Raw genomic sequence first — 15,314 nt, 5'->3', positions numbered from 1 at the left:
GTGTGTGTGTGTGTGTGTAGTGAGTGCAGAGTGTCTTAAGCCTGTGAGGGGATGCATGTGTGGGAGTTTGTGTGTCTATAAGGGTGTGTGTGGGTGTCTGTGTGCGCATCTGTGTGTATCTGTGTCCGTGTGTATGTGAGAGTGTCCGTATGTAGGAATATCTGTGTGTGTGTGTGTGTGTGTGCAGTGCAGTGGTGATCACCTGTAATGTGACATGAACCCAAAGTCGGTTCCGGTTGAGGCCCTCCCTATGGGTACCGAACTTAGCTATCAGCCTCTGCTCGGACACTTTCCTCTGCTGCCTGTCCCGAAGTCCACCTTGGAGGATGGTCACCCGAAGGTCCGAGGCTGAATGTTCTGGACCACTGAAGTGTTCCCCAACTGGGAAGGAACCCTCCTGTCTGTTGATTGTTGTGCGGTGTTCATTCATCCCTTGTCGTAGTCTTTGCTCAGTTTCCCCAATGTACCATGCCTCTGGGCATCCCTGCCTGCAACGTATAAGATAGACAAGGTTGGCTGAGTCACATGAGTACCTGCCATGTACAAGGTGGGAGGTGTTCCTATGCGTAATAATTGTATCGATGTCCACAATCTGACACGTTTTGCAGCGTCCACCGTGACAGGGTTGTATGGAGTTGTCCTGAGAGCCGGGCAGTTTGCTACGAACAATGATCTGTTTGAGGTTTGGCGGTTGTTTAAAGGCAAGTAGTGGAGGTGTGGGGAAGGTCTTGGTGAGGTGCTCATCCTCATTGATAATGTGTTGCAGGTCACGAAGAACATGGCGTAATTTTTCAGCTGCTGGGAAGTACTGAACAACGAAGGGTACCCTGTCGATTGCAGCACGTGCCTGTCTCATGAGGAGGTCATTATGGTTCCTTGCTGTGGCACGTCAGTTCCGCCACAGCAAGGAACTTACTTCCCTCCAAAGCCCCAAGGGATCCCTCCATATCCACCACAAATTCACCTGCACCTCCACACACATCATTTACTGCATCCACTGCACCCGATGTGGCCTCCTCTGTATTGGGGAGACAGGTCGCCTACTTGCGGAATGTTTCAGAGAACACCTCTTGGACACCCGGACCGACCAACCCAACCACCCCGTGGCTCAACACTTCAACTCCCCTTCCCACTCCACCAAGGACATGCAGGTCCTTGGACTCCTCCATCGCCAGACCATAGCAACACGACGGCACTTTCCTCATTCCTGAAGAAGGGCTCATGCCCGAAATGTCGATTTTCCTGCTCCTTGGATGCTGCCTGACCTGCTGCGCTTTTCCAGCAACACATTTTCAGCTCTGATCTCCAGCATCTGCAGTCCTCACTTTCTCCTACAGTCCTCCAAAAACCAAGTTTGCGAGAGAAATGTCACCCTGATCCTTGTTATCTCCTTTCACAAAACACCATCAGCTCACAGCAAACTTCAGGCTGGAAGGACATACTCCAGTGCGGTGATAGGTGATGTATTACACAAAAACATTGTTAAAATAAAATATTGAACTACAACCAGTTCACAAACAAGGCTTTTTTTTCTGAACAGTTCCTCTTGAAGATTCTGAAGTCTTGTCATGGGATGGTCAGATCTGCCTCTTGTACAGAACTTTGAGACTGCTGTACATTTTGTTCACATCCCTTACCAAAAGAAAATACTGCAGGCAAACCAGACCATTCTTACCCTGTTCAGAATTCCCAACCTTGAGACTGTCAATCATGATCAAAGTGCTCAATTTTATGGATCAATACTTTCGTCAATGGTCCAATCTACAATTTGAAAATACTCTCTTATCAAAGCAAAATGTTCCGAATTCTGGAAATCTGTAATGGAGACAGAAAATTCTGGAATTAGCATCTGGGAAGAGAGATACAAAACTAGCAGCTCACCCAAAGAGCCTTTTCTGTTCTCTGTTATCGGGTCTGATTTCCTCTCCTTGTTCAGGTGACTGCCCTTGATGTTCGAAGCCCTCTGCCAAATTGGATTCCTATTTGGAGCTGACTGGCTGCTATTCCTTGAATCCCACCTACATCATCACTTGGTCAGTGTGGCACATATCAATACCTGCCGTGGGGTGCCAGATCAATTTTCAGACAGAATTTGTAAAACGTAAGCATCGAATTAAATAGCCTTTACAGCAGTTGCTGCAAATTCCTAACAGAAGGTCTGGAAGACAGTTTTGGGGACAGCCCTGGTTCCAGGAAGATCTATCCCTTTTCTCATAGCCTCCTCTCACTATGCAAGTCCTAGTTTATTTCACATCATAATTATCATATTGTTTGCCCCAGCTCCAATCTGCAGTGAGTAATAGTTATTCTCCTAACTCTTTATTTACATTGGAATGAATCTGGCCTCACATTTCTCAGCTAGGATTAAAAATGGATGTAATGTGTACCTCACCCATCCATCCAAATTGAAAATTAGCCCCACTCTCCACTTCTCAAGCTTCTATCTTAATTCTAGCTATTTTAAAATTCCTTCTAAAGGTAAAGAATTTACAATGATCACAAACAACTGAACATTTAGTACATTCAACATCCTTCTCTTTGTCTTTTTGAAATGGAGAGTTTGATTTTCGGGGAGTATATTATTCTGCCATGCCAGTGTCTGGTTGTAATTTCAGGACCCAAGCTTCTTCTCTTCCTTCCAGCACAAGTCTACAACAAGCTATTTAATAAGATTATTCCAGATATTTCTACGGGGATTATTTTTCAGGAAGGAGAGTATAGTTGATGAATAATTGAACACGGGTTTCTTGAGGAGGACAGAAACATCTCTTAAAAGTGTTAATTCAATATCTGACAGTAAAATATTCTCATTAAATGGATCAATGAAGCTTAGCAATACAATTTTCATACCAAACACACACTGTCATTAGTTACACTGAAATTCAGATGTTTCAGGGCAAACAATCTGATTAAAACAATTTATCTTTTCTGTCAGATGTTCTCTAACAAAATTTAACAGATTCAGCAAAACACTGAAAGATTCTGGAGGGAGCAATTGTAATTTTAATATTCTTTCAATGCAAATTCAGACTAAATTCACAATGGATTGTATGTGTGTGCATGTCCATGCTTCATGAACAAAGAGATGTTGAGAAAGTGAAATCTACTTAAAAACCACAGTCCTTACTTCTAATTGTTCACTTGACTGTTATGTTTCCATCTCATTGAGACCATTCGATCAGCTTCAACCAATGGTTCAGATTTCTTGATGCTTCTCATAAGCCTGGTCTCCCTTAACAAAAGTGTCCAGCTCCCTCCCTCCTTTCCCCCAAGATGTATTTCCTTGTCAGTATGACACTGATACTGAGTTATGGTTTTATTGCTAATCTCAAGCTATTGTCAGTAAATGTTGATTGAATTTGCTCGAGGCCTGTATCAATTATGCTCCTGTAAAACTGTGCTTTTTTATTTTTCTGTATTTATCATTGTGAACTAAAATGAAAAATGTACTTTTTTAAAAAAACAAGGATTGTTGAGGGATTTCTACACTTCTTAAAAACCTGACACATCATAAGCACTGTTTTATACATCTGTTATTTCAAGCAATAGTTGAAGAGCCATTTGCAGATTAGCTGGGCGCAAGAGTTGTGATGAAATGGATATTCAGCCAGCATCAGATAGCTGTTTGGTCTATGGAATAGTGACCAGTTATTGATAACAAAGGACTTTTACCTGCCAACAGCAATGTGATTGATTCCCAGGCAGTCAAACAGCTAGGGCCAAAATAGCAGGGATATTAGATAGTGAAATGCCACTAGATCTTTGCAAATTCAGGAGCTGTCTCTCTTATCTGCATTAAAATCCAACCTTAATCTGTAGAAAGTCAATTTATTTTCCTTCTGTGATTGCCATAAGCTGTGACTTTTAATTTATATGTTGGAGAGTGTTGGAGGCACTGGTGCCTCCTTGAAACCAATGAAGGTATCTGAAGAAGGAGGATTGAGAAGCACCATTCTGATAGCAAACTGCACTGAAGAAGGATCACAAATGGCTTTCCCAGTCAGATCTTCCATCCATAACACCAATGCTTCTTTTCTCCAGTCTGTATCAGACTGTGTGTGTGTACAGGGGCAGCTTATAAGAGTTTAGTGTTGTAGTGAATCAAGTTTTTGCCGACTGTTAATAATGGTTTATCTGCTTTTGGAGACTATTTGTAGGATAGAAATCTGATCTGTTGTTTCTGTCAACCTGGGTATGAAAGTCAATTACATTGGGGAATTCTGCGTACTTTTTCAAATCTTCAAGTTTTGTTAGGTTTCCAGGAATAGAGGGGTTGATTTCCAATGGGTTACCCCAGAGAGATGGAACACTTCCCGCACATGTTGCTTTGGGCACTCCAGCACTGAGGCCTGACTGAGAGAATTAAGCTAATGGCACGTGTCAGGATGGTGTGTAAGATGGAAGGAAACTTGAACTAATGGTTTCACCATAATTTAGCTTCATTTATTCCTCTTGGTGGTCAAGGTCCTGGAGCTGGATGATGTTACCAAAAGAGTTGGAACAGTAGATTGTATAAATGGCAATGTGAATGGACTCATGGCGGAGAAAGTTGACCACAAACCAAATGGCAGAGTGTATGGCCAAGTGAATTGCTCAATCCAGGGTATTGTTGAGATTGTTGTAGAGACACCACTCATCCAAATAAACAGTATTACACTTCAATACAAGCTTGAATCTCTTTTTTATTCATTCAGGATGGTGAGTGGCTTGAGGGGGATCCTGCAGGAGGATGGTGCTCCCATGTATCTGCTGCTCTTGTCCTTTTTGATGGAAGAGATCCAGGGTTTAGAAAGTGCAGTGAAGAAGACTTGGTGATTTTCTGCAGCGCATCTTGTAGATAACGCACACTGCCGTTACTGACTGTCGGTGGTGGAGGGAGTCGATGGTGAAGACCATGTATGAAGTGCTAAAGAAACAAGCTGTCTAATCCTGGAATGTGTGAAGATTCTTGAATAGAGATAATGGGAAAAATTGGAGGGTTGCGAAGAAATATTTCTCAATGCCTCCAAAGGCATTGCCATTATTAAATCCCCCACTATCAACATCCTGGGATTCTCATTGATCAGAACTTAACCTGGACTAGCAACAGAAATATAATGGTTACAACATCATGTCAGAGGCTAGGGATACTGTGGTGAGTAATTTACCTCCTGACTCCCCAGAGTCTGTCCAAAACCAACAAGGAGTGTGATGGAATAGTCCCCACTTACCTGGATGGGTGCAGCTCCCACAACGCTCAACAAGCTTGACACCATCCAGGACAAAGCAGCCCGCTTGATTGGCACCAAGTCCACACACATCCACTTCCTCAATCACTGACATTCATTCGCAGCTCAGTGCTATCAATAAGATGCACTGCAACAACTCACTGAGATTCCAACAACAGCATCTTTGAAAGTTGGGCAGAAGTCAAGCTTCGCTCCGGTTAGTCAGTGAGGGAAATAGGATTTGCCAATGTGTGCTGAGTTAAAATTCCACTCCAGTGTCAATTCACCCCACCCCCCAACACCATGCATTCTTCATTTAGTTTTACGTCTTCTCATTGAAATTCTGCATTTGTCTGCCCATAAGGTCACTGCTCCCTCAGTTGCCTGACACAGAATGATGATGCTTCACATTCTCATGAATGATGGGTCCAACAGGACTTCACAGACCAATCTGAGGGAAATGACATGAGCACTTCATTGACTGCTTACCTAATTAATCAATATTCCAATGGTATTTGGAATTATTCCAGCATCTTCTCAAACTCCTTCCATTTATCCATCAGGAATGTAAAGAAGTTAGAATCATTTAAGGTTTAATTTTGTATTTTCTATGATCTGCTCAGTCACAGAATGAAATGAACCATGGGTATAATGCCTGATCCAAAGTAAGGACTGCAGATGCTGGAGATTCAGAGTTGGAAAGTATCACGCTGGAAAAGCACAGCAGGTCAGGCAGCATCCGAGGAGCAGGAAAATCGACGTTTCGGGCACTTTCCGGCTCCTCAGATGCTACCTGACCTGCTGTGCTTTTCCAGCACCACTCTAATCTTGACCTTTACCTAAAACATTGACTCTCCTGCTCCTTGGATGCCTCCTAACTTGCTGTGCTTTTCAAGCACCATACTCTTTGACCCCTGGGCATAAGGTGCCTGATGTGTATTTTAGTCAGGCTGTGTTTATGGGCAATGCCAGCCTAAGGTGGCATGTTGCAGTCTGTGTGTGTGTGGAAGGTGAGAGAGCTGTTCATGGCTAAATGTGACAAGAACCAAAAATTGTTCAAAGCATTAAACAAGTAACTAGACTACAAAACATTGAAATGTTAAATGTTGTAAGTTTCCAGAAAACAAAACAATTATAATCAGTCTTGAAATTTCTTTGTTAATCTGTGCTTTTGTTGACTGTTAAATAGTCACTGAGTTACACTTTAATTTTGCACTGCACGTGTTTTGAAACCAGGATGTTTAACAGTCAGCAGAGGATTCAATTTGCAAAGAAATTTACAGACTGATTATAATTACTATCATGTTTTACCAGATCTTAAAACAAGTTTCAAATTTAATGTTATAGAGAAGTGAAAAATAGGAACAGGAGTAGGTCTGTCAGCTCTTCTTAGCTACTCTGCCATTCAATCTGACCATCACGACTACTCATTCAACTCAGTCTCCTGTTCACACTTTCTCCCCATACCCTTTGGTCCCTTTAACTTTACGAACTATACCTAGCTCTTTGAAAACATTCAATGTTTTGGCCTCAGCCCCGTTTTGTGGCAGAGAATTCCACAGGCTCCCCGTTCTCTGGTGAAAACATTTCTCCTCGTCCCAGTCCTACCCCGTATCCTTTAGACTGTAAATCCCTGGTTCTAGGTGGCTTCTGACGGGTGACCACACAAGTGAAGATTTGTACGTGTACGTCAATCACAATTTGATTGTTTATGCTTCAGGAACAGACAATCTGTTCTGCTGTAGGATAGAAAACCACAGGGTGACTGTATGCGTGGAGTTTGTACATTTTCCCTGTATCAGTGTGGGTTTCCTCTGGAAGCTCCAGTTTCCTCCCACAATCCAAAGATGTGCAGGTCAGCTGAATTGGCCATGTTAAATTGACCATAGTATTAGGTGCATTAGTCAGGGGTAAATATAGGGGAATGGGTCTGGGTGGGTTGCTCTTCGGAGGGTCAGTGTGGGCGTGTTGGGCCAAAGGGCCTGTTTCCATACTGTAGGGAATCTAATCTAATCTAAACACTTTGACTCCATTTCATTTGAGCCCACAGCGTGGTTAAAATCCTTCGATAGTTGCATTGAGACCTGTACCAGGTGTGACAGCAGTGTTTGAATTCCATTTATTGAATAATTTGTGACTCACCCTAGTCACAGCTGAAACAGGCCACACCTTGACTTGCCCAGAAACGAACCCAGTACTCGACTCATGCTTCCTGCAGCTGATGAAGAATTGAATGCTCGAATTTACCTTTCATCCCAATTTCATCACATCATTGCAACTTCAACCTCAGCTGAATTCCTGCAGCTTTACCTAGTTTAGAACTTTCACTAAATTTCAATGATAAAGAAACAAACTGGCATTAAGAAGAAGCAAGATAGGTCTCTGAGGTGGAGAAGACAGAGAGTCTGCAAAGGAACACAGATAGGTTCAGTGAATGGGCTAACATTGACAGAAGATATAACACATTCACATATCACTATGTGGGGATATGTGAACATATGTACTTTGTCAGGAAAACTATAAAAGCAACACATTATTTAAATAGAGAGATTGCAGAGAGATTTGAGTGAGCTGGTTCATGAATCATTTCAATTTTGTGTCCAGTTCAACATGTGATTAGTGAGACAAGTGAAATGTTGTTTTATATGGAAAGGGGAATTAAATATGAAAGAAGATAAGTTGTTACTGCAATAGTAAAGGATCTTGGTGAGACCAGATCTGGATTAATGTGTCCACTTTGATCTCCTTATTTGATAAAAGGTACAATTGTGTTAGAAGGAGTTCAGAGAAAGTGAGGACTGCAGATGCTGGAGATCAGAGCTGAAAATGTGTTGCTGGAAAAGCGCAGCAGGTCAGGCAGCACAAGGAGCAGGAGAAGGGTTCATGCCCGAAATGTTGATTCTCCTGCTCCTTGGTTGCTGCCTGACCTGCTGCGCTTTTCCAGCAACACATTTTCAGCTTAGAAGGAGTTCAGGCAAGGTTCATCTCTGGGTAGAAAGATTGATCTTATGAGGAAGGGTTGGACAGATTGGCACATTATCAATTGGAGCTTAGGAAAAAAGCAAGATGGAATATCACGGCCTGAATTTTAGCTTCCAAGTGGGGAGTGCACTTTGAACAATTACCAGCTGTGCAAACCTGATATGGGGCAAGATGCCTTGGATTTTTATTCTGGAAAGAATGGTTTGGGGGAATGAAAATCGGAGTCACAGTTCATGCCTGTATAAACAATGTGTAGTTGTTGAAGGCACAGTCGATTATAATGTCTAAAAAGGTGGCTTCTATTCTCTAGGAATTGTCAAAGACAGGATGAAACCAAAAGCAACAAAAAACATCCAGCCCTCACCACCACCCCCCCCACCCCCATTTACTCTCCATGCCTTGTCCATGACAACCCATGTTCTGGAGTGGCCCTCATCCAAACCCATTGTCCTTTAATAACGTGCATAGAAATCTATGACTCTTTGTCCATGACCCATCACCTTTTATATCCCTTATGCCAAATTATTGCCAACACATGCCAAACAATACAATCACCACTACCCCCACCCACCACAGTATTTCCTTAACCCCTATCCCCAAGTATCAACCAAAGGTAGAGCTCAGAATTCAGGCTGAAATTGCCTCATTTTGATGAGTACTGAATTAAAAGTCACTCCCATTGATAGAAACTCATTTCATGTGTTCAGAAAGGAGAGATCACACCCAGAGGGAGACACAGCCAATATGAGCATGTAACACCACAGAATCCATACAATGTGGGAACTGGCCATTCAGCCCATACCAACCCTCTGCAAAGCATCCAAACCAGACCAGCCTTCCTCCAAAATCTCTGCATTTCCCACAGCTAATCCACCTAACCTGCACATCCCTGAGCACTATGGGACAATTTAGCGTGGCCAATCCACCCTAACCTTCACATCTTTGGGCTGTGGGAAGGAACCACACAGTTACGGGAAGAACGTGCAAACTCCAAACAGACAGTCACCCAAGGGCAGAATCAGGCAGCAGTGCTCACTGCTGAGCCATTGTGCCTTATGACTCACATTATGAGGATAGAGTTCAGGGATTTTGGAGGTAGTGTGGCAATTTGGTGCTGAACAGGAAAGGTGCTTTATCGCTTGCTTATTTGTCTCATACTTTGTAATGTTTCTTTGAAGAGGATAAATTGAAGCTTATGATCAGGGGCCTTGTACAAGTGTGACATCACAGGGAAATCACAAATTCATTGGTTAATAGTAGCTACTCATTTAACTATTGGCTTTAGTAGGAGAAATGTTTACAGATTATAATCTAAAAGACCAGCAGGGGAAGGTATTGTGTTGTACCTGCGTGATGTGGGAGCTAAAAGAACTACCTCATTGACTTTCCACAAATTCCTTTTCTTAGGATTGCTATCAATATGACTGCAAGTTCCTTTGTGGTTCATAATGATCACATCTGTAGCAAGTGTGTAGCAAATGTGTAGCAAGATGTGTAGCTGTGTAGTTTCTTCGCAAAGTCCAAAGATGTGCAGGTTAGGTGGATTGGCTTTGCTAAATTGCCCCATAGTGTCCAGGGATGTGCAGACTAGGTGGATTAGCTGAATGGCCAGTTCCCACACTGATTACTAAACTTAATGATCTTGGACTAAGCCCCACTCTCTGCAACTGGATCCTCAGTTTCCTGACCCACAGGCCACAATCAGTGAAGATTGGGGACAATATTTCATCCTCACTAACACTCAACACTGGAGCTCCCCAGGAGTGTGTACTCAGCCCTCTACTGTACTCACTGTATACCCATGACTGTTTTGCCAAATACCAGACTAATGCCATTTACAAGTTCGTTGATGACATCACCATAATCAGTCAAATCTCAGATGGAGATGAAACAGACTACAGACGGGAGGTGGAAGACCTGGAAAAATGGTGCACTGAGAACAACCTAGCTCTCAATGCTGGCAAAACCAAGGAATTCATTATTGACTTTTGGCGGGATGTTACTCATGCCCACTTATACATTAACAGCACAGAGGTGGAACGAATGGAGAGTGTCAAACTCCTGGGTGTGGTCATCCACAACAAGCTTTCTTGGACTCTGCATGTGGATGTATTGGTTACAAAGGCCCAACAACATCTCTTCTTCCTCAGTCAGCTGAGGAAATTTGGCATGATGGTGAATACCCTTGCCAACTTTTATAGATGTGCCATCGAAAGCATTCTGTCTGGATGTATCATTACCTGGTATGGCAACTTTTATCGAGGTTTACAAAATTATGAGGGGCATGGATAAGGTAAACAAGCAAAGTGTTTTCCCTGGGGTTGGGGAGTCCAGAACTAGAGGGCATAGGTTTAGGGTGAGAGGGGAAAGATATAAAAGAGACCTAAGAGGCAACTTTTTCACACAGAGGGTGGTATATGTATGGAATGAGCGGCCAGAGAATGTGGTGGAGGCTGGTACAATTGCAACATTTAAGAGGCATTTGGATGGGTATATGAATAGGAAGAGTTTGGAGGGATATGGGCCGGGTGCTGGCAGGTGGGACTAGATTGGGTTGGGATATCTGGTCGGCATGGACGGGTTGGACCGAAGGGTCTGTTTCCATGCTGTACATCTCGATGACTATGAGTGTATAAGATCGGAGATGGTTACAGAGAGTGGGAACTCGGCCGTGACAATCACAAAGGCCAATCTCCCATCTATAGAATCCATCTACCAGGCCCATTGTCAAGGAAAGGCTGCCAACATTCTTAAAGATCCATCCCACCCTGGCAATGTTTTACTACAACCTCTATCATCGGGGAGAAGGTACAGAATCCTGAACACACGCACCAGCCGGTTTTGAAACAGTTTCTACCCTACTGTTGTTAGAATACTGAATGGACTCTCAAACTGTTAACATTCGCCTGTACCCATGTTTTTGTTTACGTATTATTTACTATCACTGCTACTTAACTCTGGGATCTGCCTGTATTGCTCGCAAGACAAAGCTTTTCACTGAGCCTCGGTACACGTGATAATAAATTCAATTCAATTCAATTTAATTATTTGAGGAACGCTGGCTTAGAGTTAATGAGCTGGAGTCTGAGCTTCAAACATTGAGACACGTCAGGGAGGGGGAGATTTACCTGGATGCTGTTTTTCAGGAGGCAGTCACACCATTTAGAGGAGGGGGTGATTACCAAGACAGGTCGAGGGATCCAGGAGATAGGGTTGAAAGAACCTCAGTCCTTGAGCTTGTCGATTACGTTTGAGATTCTAACAGGTTTATGGATGAGAGTGGGGGCTGAGGGAAGGATGAGCAAATTAACCATAGCACCGTGGCACAGGAAGCCAGTCAAGAGATGGGACAAAAGAGAAATATAGTTGTAATCATGAATTATATAGTCAGGAGAATAGAAACTGTTCTCTGAGGTCAAGTTCGAGAGCCCTGAGGGCTGTGTTGACTGCCTTGTGCCTGGGTTCAGGATATCTCATCTGGGGTATAGAGGAACTTGGGGGAAAAGATCCAGTTATTATGGACAATGTTATCTGTAGAGAGAGGAAAGTGATTCTGCTAAGGGAAATATGAGAAGTTAGGGACTAAATTAATAAAGCAGAACCAAAAAGGGGGTAATTTCCCGATTACTCCCTGAGCCATAACTTAATTGGTACAGGATCAACAAGATTAAAGAGGTAAATGCATGGCTCAGAGATTGGTTTGGGAGAAATCGGTTTAAACTGATAGGACATTGGCATCAGTTCTGAGGAAGGAGGGAACTGTCCCAATGGGATGGACTCCACCTGAATCAGGCTATGAGCAAAGTCCTGGTGAACAGCGTCATTAGAGCTGTGGATCTGGTTTTAAACCAAACAGGAGGGTGGTGAGATTAGCTGCATGGAAAATCATGGAAAGATTTAATGGGAGGAGGGCTCAGGAGTGGTTATTAAAGTTTCCAAACAAGTAATAGGATGGAGAATGGGGATAAAGGGGTCTTTTTCAGGGTAGCAACCAATGACTCGGGGAGTTGCACAAGGGTCAGTGATGGGACCATAACTATTCATGTTTACATCAACAATCAAAATGAAGGAACTGAGGACATTGTTACTAAGTTTACAGGTGACACGAAGGTAAGTGGAGGGACAGGTAGTGTTGAGGAAGCAGCGAGGTAGCAGAAGGACTTGGACAGGTGGGGAGAGTGGGCAAAGAGGTGACAGATGGAATACAATGTGGAAATGTGTGAAATTAGGTGAGTTTATGCATTTTGGTAAGAAGAATAGTAACACAAATTATTATGTAAATGTGGAAAGGTTTCAGAAATCTGAAGCAGAAAGGGATCAATGAATCTCTTTGCAGACCTGTTTTTTTTCAAATGCAGGAACTGGAGATTTGGAAGACTTGGCAGTTGAATTGCTTGCTTGAAAGTGTCCATGAGTTCGATTGTTCTAATATTTTATTCATTTTGTATGCACCTTGATGGGTGAAAGGCAGGTGTTTTAGGGTGGGATTTGACAGTGGTGTGAGTCTAGACCGCACTGACTTGGAGAGTTTTTGAAAAAGCACTTGGATGAGCGCTTGAAATGTCATAACATGCAAAGCTCTGGACCTAGCGCTGGAAGCGAGACTAGTGTCATCTTACAGTAGTTTTTATTGGTGAAGACTTGATGAGCTGAAAGGTCTCTTCTGAACTCTACAGTTCTTTGATGTAAATGTTTAATAGTCCCAAAGAGTAGCTTGCTTTTCCAATGAGCTCCAGTAAATGTTGACCTTCTCCTGCCAGGTTTGAGATATTGTCTACTTCTTCCTTAGACAGGTCACATCAGCCTGAAGGCAGCTGTACTTTCAGGTAAAGAGCTAGTTCCATGCAGCACAGCTGTGCAGGAATTCAATATCAGGAGCAGTCGCACAATGGTCAAATGGTCTTATTGCCACAGAAGGAAAACAAGTACCCACCATTCTTGTCCCCTGGACAGCTCTGTCCAAAATTCACTCAATAACTAGGTCTGTATTCTCTTTGTTTTAAAGAATAACAGGTAATCCTACTGAAATTTACAAAATACTTCCTAAGATTGACAAGGTAGGTACATGAAGATAAGGTGAAGACACAGAGAGTTGTAGGGAAGGAATTCTAGAAGATAGGATGCAGTTAGCTAAAATGCACACACACCGATGGTGAAGCGATGGAAGTCAGGGATTCTCCAGAGGCCAGAATTGGAGGAGTGCAGAGATCTTCAAGGATTAAAGGTTGGAGGAGGTTCACAGAAAGAAAGAGGAATTTGAAAAGCACTATGAGAATTTTAAAACCTCCATCAGTTGAGGGAATGATGAAGAGTATATGGAGAATGAAGGAAATACAAGGCAGGAAAAAATAGGAAGAACAACAACAAATGCAAATAGGGGATGCTAATGTGAGCTGTCATCATTTTATGTTGATTGTCCTGTTCCTGAGACCCTGCCTGACTGGCTGTGCTTTTTCCAGCACCACACTTTTCAACTCTTGACTCTACAACATCTGCAGCGCTCACTTTTTCATCATTTCACTGCTCACTGTTTTTGCTGCAGAGATTCTGAAAGTAAACACATGTTTTCCAAGTTTCGGTTTGGACAGACGATGAGACTGAAGCATGCGAAGGTGGTCAATTTTCAAACCTCAAGCCTGAGTGAGCTTCCAATCAATTTCTTGGCTCATTGTGGAAAGATTTAGTTAGAATAAGCTTCTTTATGAGTTTAGATCTCTTTCTGTAACTGAACAATTCATGGTAAAAGGCATAAGAGACCAAAGAGGAAAGATGGGCAGGTCTGGGAGATGTATTTATCACCAAAATAATTTCAGTGCTCCATTGACACATTTATTCCACATCCATATTGTTTCTGAGCCCTTGACCCATCACCATCCTAATCAAAATAAGTCAGACATTGTAATTATTAGATTACAGCTAATTGCTACTGCTATCTATTCTGACTGTGGCCTAATCAAGTGTAATCGTACATATTAATACGGACAAGAAATATGAGCTGAGTCAATGGTTGCCAGGGAGATACAGTTGTATGATTGGACTACATCCATTTGGGCTGGTAAAGTGCCTGTGAAATGTTCTTAAAGTACGCTCTTAATTGATGTTGAAATATTCTACCCTGACTAAAGAGTAGAAGGATCCTGTAATTGGTTGCAAAGTGCTAAATAGGAAGTCATTATGTGGTCGTGTTGCGGCTTATAAGTTAGTGACGATGGTGAAAACATAATGAAACACTATCGAGTATATTTACAGCAGGGTTTGAATTAAAGAGGCTTTTTTTGGTATTTCACATATTTAATAATTTGTTATAAAAAGATGTAGCAGCAAAGGTAGGGACATGATACTGACAAGGTACAGAGATGATGGGACACATTTGGAAATAACTGACCGTTCAGTTTAACATTGGTTATAGGTATTCAACTCAAGGGGAGAGTGGACAAACATCTAGAAACCTGAAGTATAAAATAATGATCATCAGAATGGATTTGAAAAGGGGGCATCTACTGAGCTAATTCATTTGAATTCTTCGTCCAAGTAACAGGAAGAGAGTGCATTCAGAATTTGTATTCACTTTGAATAAATAAATTGCAACTAAACATAGGCAATTATACTTTGTTCATTTATAAGTCACTAATTGAAACTCTAAGCCACATAAAAACTCCCCCTTTTCACATTCAAACAGATCGAATCAGACAGACCCCAAAATACATTGTTGTTACGGACAGAGTGAAAAACTGTGAAGGTAGTTCAATGGGTCCTGTTCACAGACTGATAATTAAAATTAGATTTATTGTCATGTACTTAAGTACAGGAGTACAGTGGAAAGTATATAAGGTCACCATTCCTGCAGCCATCTGAGGGGCAGAGAGGTTCAGAAGTACAAAATCTGAGGAAGAAAACAGAATAATAATGAAATAAACGAAGGATCAATATTACAGCCAACCCACCCCCATCCCACTATAGGCAGGGGCCTGCACACTGTCCAGCTGGGCTTGTCCCACAAGGGGCACACTCTACCCTGCACTGGGCTGAAACCCTCATTGTCAATCATCATCAGGACTTGCTATCCACCGCTATCTACCCCCCCACCCCCACTGACTACACCCCCCACTGCTTATCCCCCCCCTG

Source organism: Chiloscyllium plagiosum, chromosome 20 (assembly GCF_004010195.1).
Source record: "Chiloscyllium plagiosum isolate BGI_BamShark_2017 chromosome 20, ASM401019v2, whole genome shotgun sequence".
In the NCBI taxonomy this organism is placed as follows: Eukaryota; Metazoa; Chordata; class Chondrichthyes; order Orectolobiformes; family Hemiscylliidae; genus Chiloscyllium; species Chiloscyllium plagiosum.
This window is presented reverse-complemented; position numbering follows the sequence as displayed.